This window comes from Anopheles arabiensis, chromosome 2, assembly GCF_016920715.1.
Source record: "Anopheles arabiensis isolate DONGOLA chromosome 2, AaraD3, whole genome shotgun sequence".
Taxonomy (NCBI): Eukaryota; Metazoa; Arthropoda; class Insecta; order Diptera; family Culicidae; genus Anopheles; species Anopheles arabiensis.
The window spans coordinates 17,590,064-17,602,955 of NC_053517.1; the positions used below are offsets into that span (position 1 = coordinate 17,590,064).

General features: G+C 47.9%; 1 protein-coding gene across 2 annotated transcripts in view; it reads left to right on the forward strand.

Annotated features, from left to right (window-relative positions):
• Positions 1-293: 293 nt before the first annotated feature.
• Positions 294-12,892, forward strand: part of LOC120893862 — a 68,476-nt gene continuing 55,877 nt past the window's right edge. Inside the window, exon 1 of one of the 2 annotated variants that reach the window (XM_040296005.1) lies at positions 294-1,201. The gene's annotated coding sequence lies outside the window, so the exon portion shown is untranslated. The remainder of the gene's footprint in view (positions 1,202-12,892) is intronic. The other variant, XM_040296004.1, reaches the window with a different exon arrangement.

The window sequence follows — 12,892 nt, forward strand, 5'->3', positions numbered from 1 at the left end:
AGGGCTAATGTCGCACAGTTCGGCCGTGTTGGGTTCGCGAGTAGTAGTAGTAGCTGTTTACCAGATAAGGGGTGGATGCATCAAGATAAGCGCGATGTCCTGCGAAAGCGAGAGCGAGCGAGAGCAGGCGAGCACGGCTGAGAGTATCTTGTCGCCCGGGAGAGCAGCCGCACGAAAGCTCATCGTGTCGTTCTTTGCCCTGTCGAAAAAGCACACGCAGCAACCGCGCGGTGGCTGTGGCGGGCCCGATCTTGCACGGGTTCGAACGAACTCGCGTTCAGTTACGGTGAGCAGCTCGTGCGATACGGACCAGACTACGGGGCTTTCGTCGAGTGTCGTGCGCGTCCTGCGAGTGTCCTGACTGGCTGGCTGCTGTTGCTGCTGCTGCGGCCCTGCTTTAGTACCTGCTTACCAGCGCCATCACCAGTGGGACATCCAGTTTGGGTATGTGTGTCTGTTTGAGTGCGTTTAGTGTGAGGTTGCGTTGAATAAACAGGCTCCAGCAGGAGCCGTTTCACGGGCAGATTTCGCCCGAACCGTCTGCGCTCGGATTTACATCCCACCCGCACCCGTGAGGCCGTGCCCGCAGTTGGTGGATTTTGAGCAGGGAGTGATGTTTAATTGAATTACCCTATCAGCACAGTCGCACACGGGTTCGGGTTTTAGTTCGGTGCCTCTGCCTCCGCTACCAACAGTTGGTTCCGTGGAAGTGTGGGAGCTTCCGGGAGGGTAACGGAGGTTAAGATTTACGACCGTGCTGGGAGGAAGAAGGGGCGATTCCACGCTGTTTCGTTCCCTTGACCGCGTGCGTATGTGTGATAGTGCTTGCTAGTGTTTGTACGATCATTGGTGAGTGTGCTAGTTTTGAGGTGAGCAGCAAAACAGAAAATTGAAACGTGTGCACAAAAGCGTTTTTCAATTTTGATTTCATTACAATTCCATTTCCATCGCGCGTGTGTGTGTGTGTGAGTGAGTGTATGTATGAGTGAGCTGGCCCGTTCAATGTGTATACACGTACTGCTCGTGTGAAAAAGCAGTAAAGGGGGAAAAGCACAGCCTCCTGTTCTCGCACGTGGCTGCCACACCGAGCCCACGTGGAGGGAAAAGTTGTCCCCATTAGTGTCAGCGCCAGCAAACGCAATCCAGAAACCATTTATCCCGGAGCATTTTGCGAAGGACGACGGCACAGGGCAGCGTTCAGGTATGCCATACAGCTTCCGGGATACAAACAAAACAAAAAAACACACACAACGAACCCACCACCACTGCAAGCAGCAGCAGCAGCAGTGGAAGACGGTCTTTGACGGTCTGGCAGTTTGATTCATTTCTTTTCCGCTTTCGCGGAATCCCATCCAGCCACAGCCACCCACGCAACTATCGGGTTGCTTAACCCACCCGAATCAAGCTTATTGTTTCATGGCGTCTCGCCTTTGCTAGAGGAGTGGGAGGGAGTGTGACTCTCCCCCACGGTGAACCGACGCGAACGCAACCCACAATTTCTCCCCCATGAGAGCGAGAGAGAGAGAGAGGTGTGAAGGGTTGTGTATGTTTATGTTACGTACCGTTTATTATGTTCACTTAGCTTAACGAACGATGTACGGGGCGTCTATTGCCTCCCACCCCCCCCCCCCCAACCGTTCCGGACATTCTAGGATTGGCTGGGAAGAAAAGGCTACTTCGCACACAAACACCAATAGACAAAACCCTCCCCCTCGATGTTGGTCGTTTCCTCCTTCCGTGTGCGTCTTGGTGCGTTGTTCGTGTCGCTAGCAACGCAAAGCAAGTGAAAAGTGAAAAGGGTCAATCGGGTAAAGTCACGGCCCTACTACCATAGCTACAAGCTACTGGTCAACAGCTACCGCTTGCCCACCATGTTCGATAGTGGCTCCACTATCTAGCCGCGCGGGTGGCTCTATTCCCACCGGTAGGGGGTGGCATCAACCCTCCTTTCGCCGCCAGGTTCAAGAATCACCAGCAACCGAATAAACATTGTCCATTTCCGAAACGGGCGCAAAGATGTGCTAGCGTGTGCTCCCGCTCCCCGCACAGTGAGCTGTTTGGGACGAATGTGTTGGGCAATTGTTGGTTTCAGTGTGATTTTACATGATTTAAATGTTTGAAAAATCTACTATTGAATGACGATATGAAAACATTTATTAAACTCGATCGAGATTGTAACCTTGTACAAAGGATTGAATGGAGAAGAGCATTGTATTTAAGTTATAAATAATTTATTACCAAACACAACACCTTTTGTGGACATTTCGCTCGCGGCTAGCGTTCATTGTGCGCTGGTGTGCCTTTCCATTCCACCATTGCCGTGCCTCTTAAGTGGTTTCGGGTACGGGAAAAACGGACCGTATCCTTCATTTGCTCCGTTGCTTTGCAGCAGATGCCCGCGTTAGCCCGTCGTCGTCTGGGAAGAATGCTTCGTTGAAAAAAGAAACACTACATTCACACTCTCCCTAGTCGTAGGGCCATTCGTAGTTGTAGTAGTTTGCAACAGTACCCAACGCTTCGACCAAACGGAGAGCGAAGGAAGCTATAACGATGGACAGGCGAGGCAACAAAGAGTGTACGTGTGTTTGTGATGTGTCCTGGCGTGTTCAAAAGGAAACGGAGAAAGGCAGCAAAAACACTTAAAGTGACACAATTTCCATGGGGCTGGCAAAGCCCGTCCACGGTCAGGCTAGTGCCAGCGGGTAGCGGAGCTGCCGGGAACAGGGAACGACTGTGTACTGTAGTTCACCCAGGCGAGTGAGACGATCGGTACCGACCAGCCTCCCGACCAGCACAAACAGCCTTCCGGTCCGGCTGCCTGGGCAAAGGGGGTTTGTTGATGGTTCCGTGTTTGATGGAATGGAAAATATCGACATCGGGCCCGGGCACGGAGCAGCTGCTGCCGACTCTCACGCCGGGCGGGACCGTGCGTCCTAGCTGCCCAGAACGGATGTGTATTGCTTTTTGCTGAACTGACGAGCGAGAAAGCGAAAGAGAGAAAGGGAGAGCTAAATAGAACAGACAAAAAAAAGCAACGTCCCAGATTGTGCGGGAACAAGTGGAAGCTGTGTGAAAACTCCAACCCGAACCAAACTCGAAGCAAACCAAAACAAAAATGGTTCCACAGTGGTCGACGATGGTGTTATCGGCCGGATTTGTCCGGGCATCTTATGTGTGTGTGTGTGTGTGTGTGTGTGTGTGTATTTCATTCCTCCTCATCGGGCTTGGCGATCAAATGAAGCGGAAACTGTACGAACCGTGTAATGCGGCCGGGATTCGGGATCGTCCGTCTGCCATCTGGGACCGGCGTGTCCTGTGTGACAAATCGGATCACCTCGAAAACGCGCTCACCCGTTCACACTCGTTGGTTGTGGGGGGCTGAGGCGAAACAAACTCTTCCCGGAAATCTCCCACCAGCGGAGCAACAGTTGCGCTACGTGACGGCTGGTTCCGAGCACCGGGTTAGACCCGCACCGTCTTTCGGGGGGACGCCCGGTACGCCCGGAAAGCTACCGAAGCATTATGAATGTGCACAGTACCGTTTACATGCTTCTCTGAAGGGAGTATCGTTAATGTCGCCAGGTGTCTCGTTTCGTGGAACACAAGTGCGGCCCAGTTTTAGGAACGCATTTAGATAAGGCACTGTCACAAGAAACCGCTCGAATGGTTTGAAGGGGGGGATGTGTTATCGGGCACAGCGACCGGTCAGCAAAAGTATCTTCAATCTTTTTTGTACATAAAAAACAACATCTGTAAATGTATTCCAATCTCCGTTCGGCCACAATTTCAATTGCATATTAATTGTTAATATTTGGTTGTTTAAGCTCAATATAATCTCGCTAGGTAATAGACCTGACCCAACGGCTAGTAATAGGCTACCGCTTGTTGGCTTTCCAAAAAAACGCTTGAAGCATAGTCCACCATCATCTCATTTGTAGCTCGATTTATTGTATTCATTTTCTGTTGAATACTGAATGGTTTTCGCTACGGAAAAACTGTCCAGCTAGTTGCCTGTTCATCAATGTGCCATTTTTGCATTAATCTATTTTACTGCTCCCTTGTGTACACACGCTCAACTGCACGCTTTTGCTCTACCGCGCGACCTAATTTCCATGAGCAAACTGGTTATTCTTTTTTTCCCCCACAACCGTTCCCAACCGCCGTTGAACGAAATCGAAAACGAAAACGGAAATGGTATTTATTTTCGAATTGATTCTCGCAATTTAAACAAACCGATCGCTCATCACAGTGCCAATCCTTCGGTTCGCGTGCCCACCACATTGGTGTGTTTGTGTATGCGAGTGAGTGTTTGTCGGCCGCCAAATACATGACAGCATAATAAAAGCGGCACACAGCCGCAAGACATCCGGCTGGCAGCAGTACGGCGGCCGCCCCCGACCGACCCCAGCACCGGGCCGTTGTTAAGAGAAATAATTAAATGCAGCCAGCTCGCCACCCTGCTCCCAACCAATCCATGAAACACACCCACAAACACACACACTGTCTAAACGAGGGACCGCCACGAAAGGATGGTTGTGTTGTGTACTCCTACCCGTACTTGCGCACGCAGACCACCCTCCTTTCCCAGCAGGGAATGGATTGCGACGGAAAACTCAACCCAGCGCCCGTACTACTTCGGCTGCTGCTGATGCTGCTGCTGTTTGCTCAACGAGGAGCGTGGAGGATGTTGCCCGGTCGGCGGGGAATTTTATACGCTGTCAAACCACGGCACGGCTCGATGCCAAAGCGAAATTGAGATTTCGTGGGTAATCGTGCCGCGAACTCCGTTGCCCCCGGTCGCCGCGTGTTTCGTACCGCTCGCGGGCTCGTCTCGTTTGCATTCCCGGGCCGTCAGGGCAGCCCGATGTCATCATTGACTAACCATCTTTGTCAGGTTGTGGCCCCGATGGCATACTGTGGGACTGGGGCAGCGGTACAAGTGATGGAGGAGAGGGCACAGTTCGCAAGCGGTCTTGTCTCACACTGCACGGCCGGGGTTTTCTTGCTTGCGGGGTGTTTGCGATGATCGATGGCACAGGTCCGATGAAATGGGAGCAATTTATCTAGTCGACAACTGTTGTTGTCCTTTTTTTGTTTTCATATTCCTTTTCTTCTTCTTTTTCTAGTTTTTTTTTGTGCGGTCTGCGTAACTGGCGTAAAAACAGGCCACAGGGTCTGCCGTGCCGTGGTTGGCTTTCGATTTTCACGGTCAGGGTGATTTATGGTGTGCTGATTTCCATCGATGATTTTCTGAGTGTGCCCGGGTGCCGTTTCCCTAGCCCGGAGGCATCGCTCACATGTGTCATAACAACAGCACCCAGGGTGGACCCCACTGGAACGGTGTCGGAATGGCTTAACTAGACGGTAATTAACTGGCAAATGATATTCATTAGAGGGTTGATATAAGAGGCGATACTTCGCACTTTGCCACTGGATTCAACCGACGGCAAAGCAGAGAGAGAGAGAGAGAGTAAGACATGGTGACAGTAATAACGATTATGACACGCGCTAGTTGACATTTTGACCGCCGGGTGAATTTGTTCCGCAACTCACAAACGAGACAGGGAGGGGAGAAGGAAATAGCGTAAGCGCGTTGGCGTGATTGATGGAGACGCCTGGTGGCCGTTTTACTGGCAGATGGTTTTTGGTAGTTAAATCTTTTATTTGTATTTGTATTGTAGCTGTATTTTTTTTTTCATTTTTTTAAAATGTTCAAGGGACTATTCAATAAACAGCGTAGAATGAATATGGATTTAAATGAATGTGGTGCGTGTTTTGTTTAATTAGTTTGCTATGTGTCATTCACATGAAACCGCTTGATGGGGAATCAACTACAGATAAACAAATTGTTTCGACGTCTCTCCATTGTGCTCTTGATGGAGTTGGTGAACTGATCACTAAGAATTTGAATTAAATTATTTGAATGCCTGTTAATCCTTATAAAGAATTGAATTTGACAGCAACTGTACTAATTGCTGTTTGAATAATATACATTCAGTGTTGATAATATAATTTTTAGGACAGCTTAGTTTATTTGAAATATTCAATTACATTGCCAATAATATTTGAAAAATACACGCTAAGTAATTAATTTGTCAGAGCTATATATCCTACCTCGACATTGTGTGCAAGTACAATACAATTCAATACATTTCACTTGCGTTTGACTTAATCTACGGCATTGCGGGTGCACCACTCTTTGATGTGTTTGAGAGTGTAACATTATAATTACTTGAGCTTGCTTGCTTATTTAACATAGGTAGACCAAAAGGGTCGTTTAACACACTTTGCCATAACGCACACGAGACACATGGGCTACCTTCTACGTTATACATTCGTTTGAACTTTATCGATCAAACCGAAACCGCTGAAAGATGACAAATGCAGCGTATCGAACGAGGGAAATTAGTTTTGTGGTCTACGATACGATCCTGCCAGTGGCAGCCAGCCATCAACTTCAATCAAGGGTATCACTATTTGGACACCTTTTGCTTTTAAAAACCGAAGAGAGTATTTCAGCGAGCTGAAGAGTGATTGTGAACCCCGCTCTACAAACCCACCTCACAACCTTTAACGTGGGAAATGGGTGTGAGTTTGGTTGTGACATTAAGTCTAAAGCGAGGCAACTCCACAACGAGAACCATACATTTGTACCGCTTCTTGCCTGCTTCTTTCACACTGTAAGCCTCTTACATTTTGATCCTTTGGCACTGAAGCGCATGCTGTTCCTTAAAATACACGTTGGTAAGTAAAGTAGGCGTAACTGCTCCAGCGTGCGCCGAATCAATTTGCTCAACAGTGAAAAACTTCCGAAACGACCAAACGAAAAGCCACCCATCAACTCCCATCCCTGTCCCACCGGCCACGGTTGATAGATTAGTGATTACTGTTTGTGTAACAAATTTAAGCGGCACATTAAACTGTCTCACATTTCAGCACAACCTATCGCCGGCCTGTCAATCAGCGCACCCATTTTCCATCTTTTCCAACAGCGCGAACCGGGATAGATATACTTTTTCCCCTTCCACACCCACACACACACAGTTGCTCCATAGCAGTTTAACGATTTTCGTGCAATGCTTCGTTTTTTATGCTTCTTGTTCCGCTATGCTCATCCAATTTTTTCTTGACCTGGTCAGCGTCACGATTGAAATAAAAATGAACGACATGAAGCGCAAAAGGTTCACACGCCTTTGCATCCCTCGACCGCACGGACTGCCCGGGGCAGGTCCATTTTCTCACCTGTTGCACTCCGGGCATTGCGCCGAGCGCCGCGATCATCATCCATCCCCCGGAGCGAAAGCATTATAAATTTTCAAGCTGTCAAAACAAAAGGCAAAAATAATGTACTACACACCGTGGCAATCTCTCCCCTCCCCCGGTGGAGCCGGTCCGATATGGTTGCCAGATTTGTGTACCGTTCCGCTCTACTCCCTTCCCTCCCCATTGCTCGCGCGGGTTTACAGCATCAAAAAGTGCACCAACCGCACGGAGCGATACGGTGCAGGCGGTGGAGCGGTTTATTGTTTACATCAGATCATACGGTGCACAACGCACCGTAGTAACTCCTTCTGAGCGTTTCCCTTCCCTTCAGTCTTCGGTACACGGGTTCGGGATATTTCGCGGGTTGGTTTTTGCTTCTGTAGATTATTCTGTTTTTTTTCATGGAAGCCATTTTTATTGTACATCTAAACTCTAAAAAGATCGACTTCGCATCGGTTGCACGGAAGAACCATGGACGAGCACAACATAAACAGAAAACTCACCCCCATACTGACTGTTTGTGTGCGCGCGAGCGCGTTTGTGTGCGTGTGTGTTGCGAACAATCTCGGCTAGGAAAACAAGTCTGTCGCTATTTTTAAGCAGTTCACCTCCGGGGTCAGATGTTTTTTTGCTTCCTCTTCTCTTACTTCCTTACCTCCATGAACCCCCCGTCATCACGATAGGTCAACCCCGAAACGTGAGCTCCACTCGAAACAGCTCAGGAAGTTCGGTAGGAGAAAAGGGAAGTGTGAGAGAGATAGAGATAGAGTGTGTGCCCGATGGGTCACGGAACTGGCACGCTGTCGGTCGGTCAATGTTTGAACTTTTCCAGTCAGCATTGATAAATTTTATGGACTCATAAATGTTGAGATGTTGTGTGTCCTGGCCTGACCACCGTTCAGCCCAGCCCAGCCCAGTGCACACTTTGGGTCGCCTTTCAACGCGAGTGGGCGATTTGGTATTAAAAAAAAAAACAAAATCACCCATGCACCCCCCGTCCATCCGTAGTCACGCGACGGCCAAGGGGAACGACATTAGCCAGCGCACGAACCAATCGGCAAGCGACGACCGTGCAACGAGCCATTAAATTGGAATGGTTTCGGAATGGGGCAATGGGATACGGCCAAAGTTTATGTAATTGTTAGTTCCGATGGTGCTGTTGTTCGTTAAGTTTACGTTTACGCTGATGGGGTACTGGCTCTTACCCCGGCCACCATACCGTATCCTTGCTCGCTTGCTTCAAAGATATTTGTACTTTGCTGGATAGGAGAGAAAGAGTGGCTTGAGAAGTTAAAAGGTTCCGCAATTTAATTCAAGGAAGCTTCCTATCAGAATGTGTGTATGTGTGTGGTTCGGTGGCTGTTGCTGGCGAAATGTCGACAGTTTTCTTAGTGCAGCAAAACCAATTGGTTTCGGGAGTAATTGAAAGAACTGTTATCACTAAAGCTATGCGAACACTACACAATAACGCAACTGGTGTACTGTATGTCCCTACGATCAAACTTCTGTGGCGATGTGTAGCAAATCAGCGTTGTATTTCACAATTTCATTCTATGACAGGTAAAGGTAATATTCTAAAATAAGATTAATTTCCTATTTTGTATAAAAAGATGCATTTTTTTTCCACTCAAACTTCATCGGAATGGTAGGTTCAAATCCATCATGCATTGTTTAAATATTTTGTCGCTTTAGATTGAGCCCGTTTTGCAGAAAATAATGCTTGAATAAATGTTAACAAAATGCGTTGCTATAGAACACTCAATCCAGTCTAATGAAAGGAATTGAGTTCAGTCGAACATTTGTGCGGTGGGAGAACAGGACAACACAAACCATCAACACATTGAAGGCAATGCATTTATCCCAAACAGCAGGTTTTATACAATGAAACCTATACGTTATCCATGCCGTGTCACTACGTTATTGAAGCTCTAGAAAGATCAAGCTCGTCATATACAAGCATCATCATATACATCTGGGAATAGCATTTAATACAACTCTACAAATTATGTTAGTCATACATGTTTTGTACTAATAACTTATCACCTTTTTGATGTGCTACGAAAAATTTGACTTGTAAATAGCAAATCTTCTCTTCTTCTTTGGCTCAACATCCGATGTCGGTCAAGGCCTGCCTGTACCCACTAGTTTCCTTGGCTTTCAGTGACTAATTGATTCCCCCCCCATAGCAGGATAGTCAGTCCTACGTATGGCGGCGCGGTCTATTTGGGGATTGAACCCATGACGGGCATATTGTTAAGTCGTACGAGTTGACGACTGTACTACGAGACCGATAGAATAGCAAATATTGTACATCAATTCAGTTGACATTTAACTCTTTTCCAATAAGCCAAGCGCACCACACCTTGAGGTTCCTGCGAGCAAAAATATTTCAAAATTCAAATTAGAGAGAGTGTCACTAACCCATAGAAACGGAAAAAGATCCGCTAAACTTATAGAGTAGCTTAACTCGGATTTGAACTTGAAACAATCTCAGTTAACGAGCCGGATTGAGAGCGCTAATGTGAAATAGAAATAAAACAACTCAAATTCTAATGGGGTTTTCGTGTCTTTTGCGCTTCCTTTCGTTTACTTTTGCTTTGGACGCATTATCAAGTATCCAAATTCTTTACTTAAACAATACTTACAGCGACTTTAATGCAAAAATATTGTTCTATGTGTTCGATGATTAGCGTGTAGTTTACTTGTTAGCAGTTACAATTGACACTTTCGCATTTAATGCCTCACCGAGAGGGAGAGTGTTCCGCAGTAAAATATCACCTTGTTAGTGGCTTGTGTCTTGCTAGCTTCGTTGATCTGCCAACAATTAAAGATCATAAAAATCACATCCAGACAGCAGCGGACCTTCAAACAGCGTACAAATTGCGGGCTGCCCGTTGCCCAGCAAAGATCACATTTCGCTGTTAGCATCAACACACGATCCGCACACTTGGCGCTTATTACGGCAAGCCATATGGGGCACGGAGGTCCACTACTGCCAACCCGCATATCGTTCAATTATCACTTCACATTCGTCGCACGCGCGGAAAGGTGTGTGTGTGTGTTGAAACTAAATTAAATTTGAACAAAAAAAGCAACACTGCAATAAGTACCTTCTGCACTGTGCAACAGCGAGCGAACCGAGCAAGAGACCCTGTCTACCGCGACCCTACCTCTCATGGATGAGGAGGGGAGGGAGGGCATGTAGAGCAAACTGGGGGAGCGATCACATTCCCGGCTTGGTACTGTGCCAATCCGATTCGGTTGCGTCCACACCGTACAGGTGTTGTATTTTACCGTGCTTTCGGTTTCGGCGCACGATCTTGCGGTTTTGCTGTGCGAAGCGGTCCACCCCAACGGACCCGGGCGCTGATGGTGTTAAATTACACGCGGCAACGGGCCGGTGGAACGATGCCAAGATTTTATCTCGAGAAATTATTCACCAAACCAGTCAACAAACGGTCACACTAACGTGCTTTGGGTAAATCGCTTAGCCTATACCTGACACTGTGACTTTCCCTTCCGGATCAAAACGGATTCGATTGGACGAATTGCAGCATGTTGCCCGGCCCGGCACGGTGTACCAAAATGTGCACACTGGCATAATCGAAAATGGCATTCTGGCGTTCTGCAATACAAACACCAAAAAATGAAGGCAACAACAACAGGTGCAACAACTCGGCCTGTTTCAAGGGGCGCATTTATTTTTAAACCCAACCGAGAGTGAAATGTCGATACCCGTTGATGATCAGCATTTGCCGCCGGAAGCAGGACCGCGACCGCTCGAGCACGCCTGCACGTTGACGTAGTGCTACGCGGCGTTACGCGGCGTCAAGCTGACGTCATCGCTGTTTACCGTGCGTCGATTGCTGTGTGTTGCGCGTGAAGCAGTCGCGCGGATGATGATGTACAATGCTGACAACTGCGGCGCACTCCATGCGAAGTGCCATGTGAGCAGGCGCGAATGGTGAACGCCGAAAATGTGGTCAAACTTTAAAAATATTCGTTCAATCAACCGTACGTGTGCGTGCGGGGCAGCAGCTCTGAGCGACCGGAACCGAGCTGGAGCTGGTAGACCGAGCCCAAGAAGCTGTCGGAGAAGATGCTCGCCGAAGTGTTGACGCGTCGAGTGCTTGAGCACTTGAAACCGAGATCTTGAGCAGCGAGCGACGGTGCGTACTGTGCGCACGGCGTAAAGCAATTGGAAAGGCAAGTTGATGCTGTGAACGAAACATGACGCTGGGGAAACGGTAAGGTAACAGGCGCGGGAGGCCAGCACGAACCTGCAAACTGCTTCATTTTGCCTATTCATTCACGTTTCCGGTTATTCCGTCCGTGCTGCCTGCCGTTGCGCGCTCAAAACGGCGGCATTTTGGTGGCGGAACCGCTGAACGCACCCGGTGCTGGGGATTGAAGCGTGTGCTCATTAAGTGCGTCCGTCGGGCGGACTGTCGTTGGCCGGGGCCGGGAAGACGCGCTGCTCGGATAAACTTTGCTCGCTTTGCACCACTTTAACAAGCTGCTAACCGCAGCTAACATGACAGGCGCGCCATCGTGACAGATTCGCTACGAGCAATCGTTTCACGCCCGCTGTCGCTGTCGTTGCCGCTTGTTTGTCGATCAGCTCGCACTTACTTGTGTAAAATGTGTGCACCCGGCTCAGCCCGCACCCTTCTAGTCGGTCGGTCGAATCCTTTCGTTTGGTTTGGTCTCGTTGTCTCAAACCGCAGGAGCGGGGTGTGGTGGATGGCTTACAACTTGACGCTTCCGTTTTGGGCAGGTCGCGGAAAGAGCGGGTAAATAAACACAACAAGCACACCGCCGCATACAGGCCACAACAACCGGCTGCGGTTGCGGGTGCACACGTCGATAGTGTACGGTTTCAGATCTTGCAGCTGCAAAACTCTCCGCTCTATTGTAAGGTGCAGTGTGCTTGTTCCGCTGTCACCTTCGACAACGATGGGGGAGTTGATTTTTTGTTTGTGTTTTTTTTTCATAGTTTGAAAAGGTCACTGTAGCACGAGTGTTGTGGTTGTTGTTCATTTTTGGTGAATAGGAAATTGTGGATTAATGGTGTAAATTATTGTATGTGTCAGTTGAGTAGATGTTTTATATGAACTTTTTGATTTCTTAGCTTTGAGCCCAGAATCAAAGTGTGGCTCATTTAAATTTCACTATTTATTATATTATAGTGTAATGGAACACATTTTTTGGAACAGAATACAAGAATAGAATAATATACATTACACAAGAATAAAATGGAATACAACTGCAACACCAATAATTATAAATTCCGAAAAGACTGGTATGGCTGGTAATTCAGCTACTTGTCTGGTACAGATATGTATTCGAGATCATTGCTCGGACCTCCGAGCAGGTGTTCTGAACCAGTTCGAGGTTTTATATAGTTTGGATCAGTTCCAGGACCAACATGTCTCCAGTGTTAGATCCTGGTTTAGGTTCAGCCTCATTTCCAGGACTGATATCGGTTCCAGATACAGTATGAGTTCAGCATCGGTCTTTCGATTTTCTGAAGTTCAATATCAGTTTAAGAATCAGAAATGCATTCAGTATCAGTTCCAGTACCAGAAAGTACGCGTATAAGTTACAGGGGTACGGTATGAGTTTACGA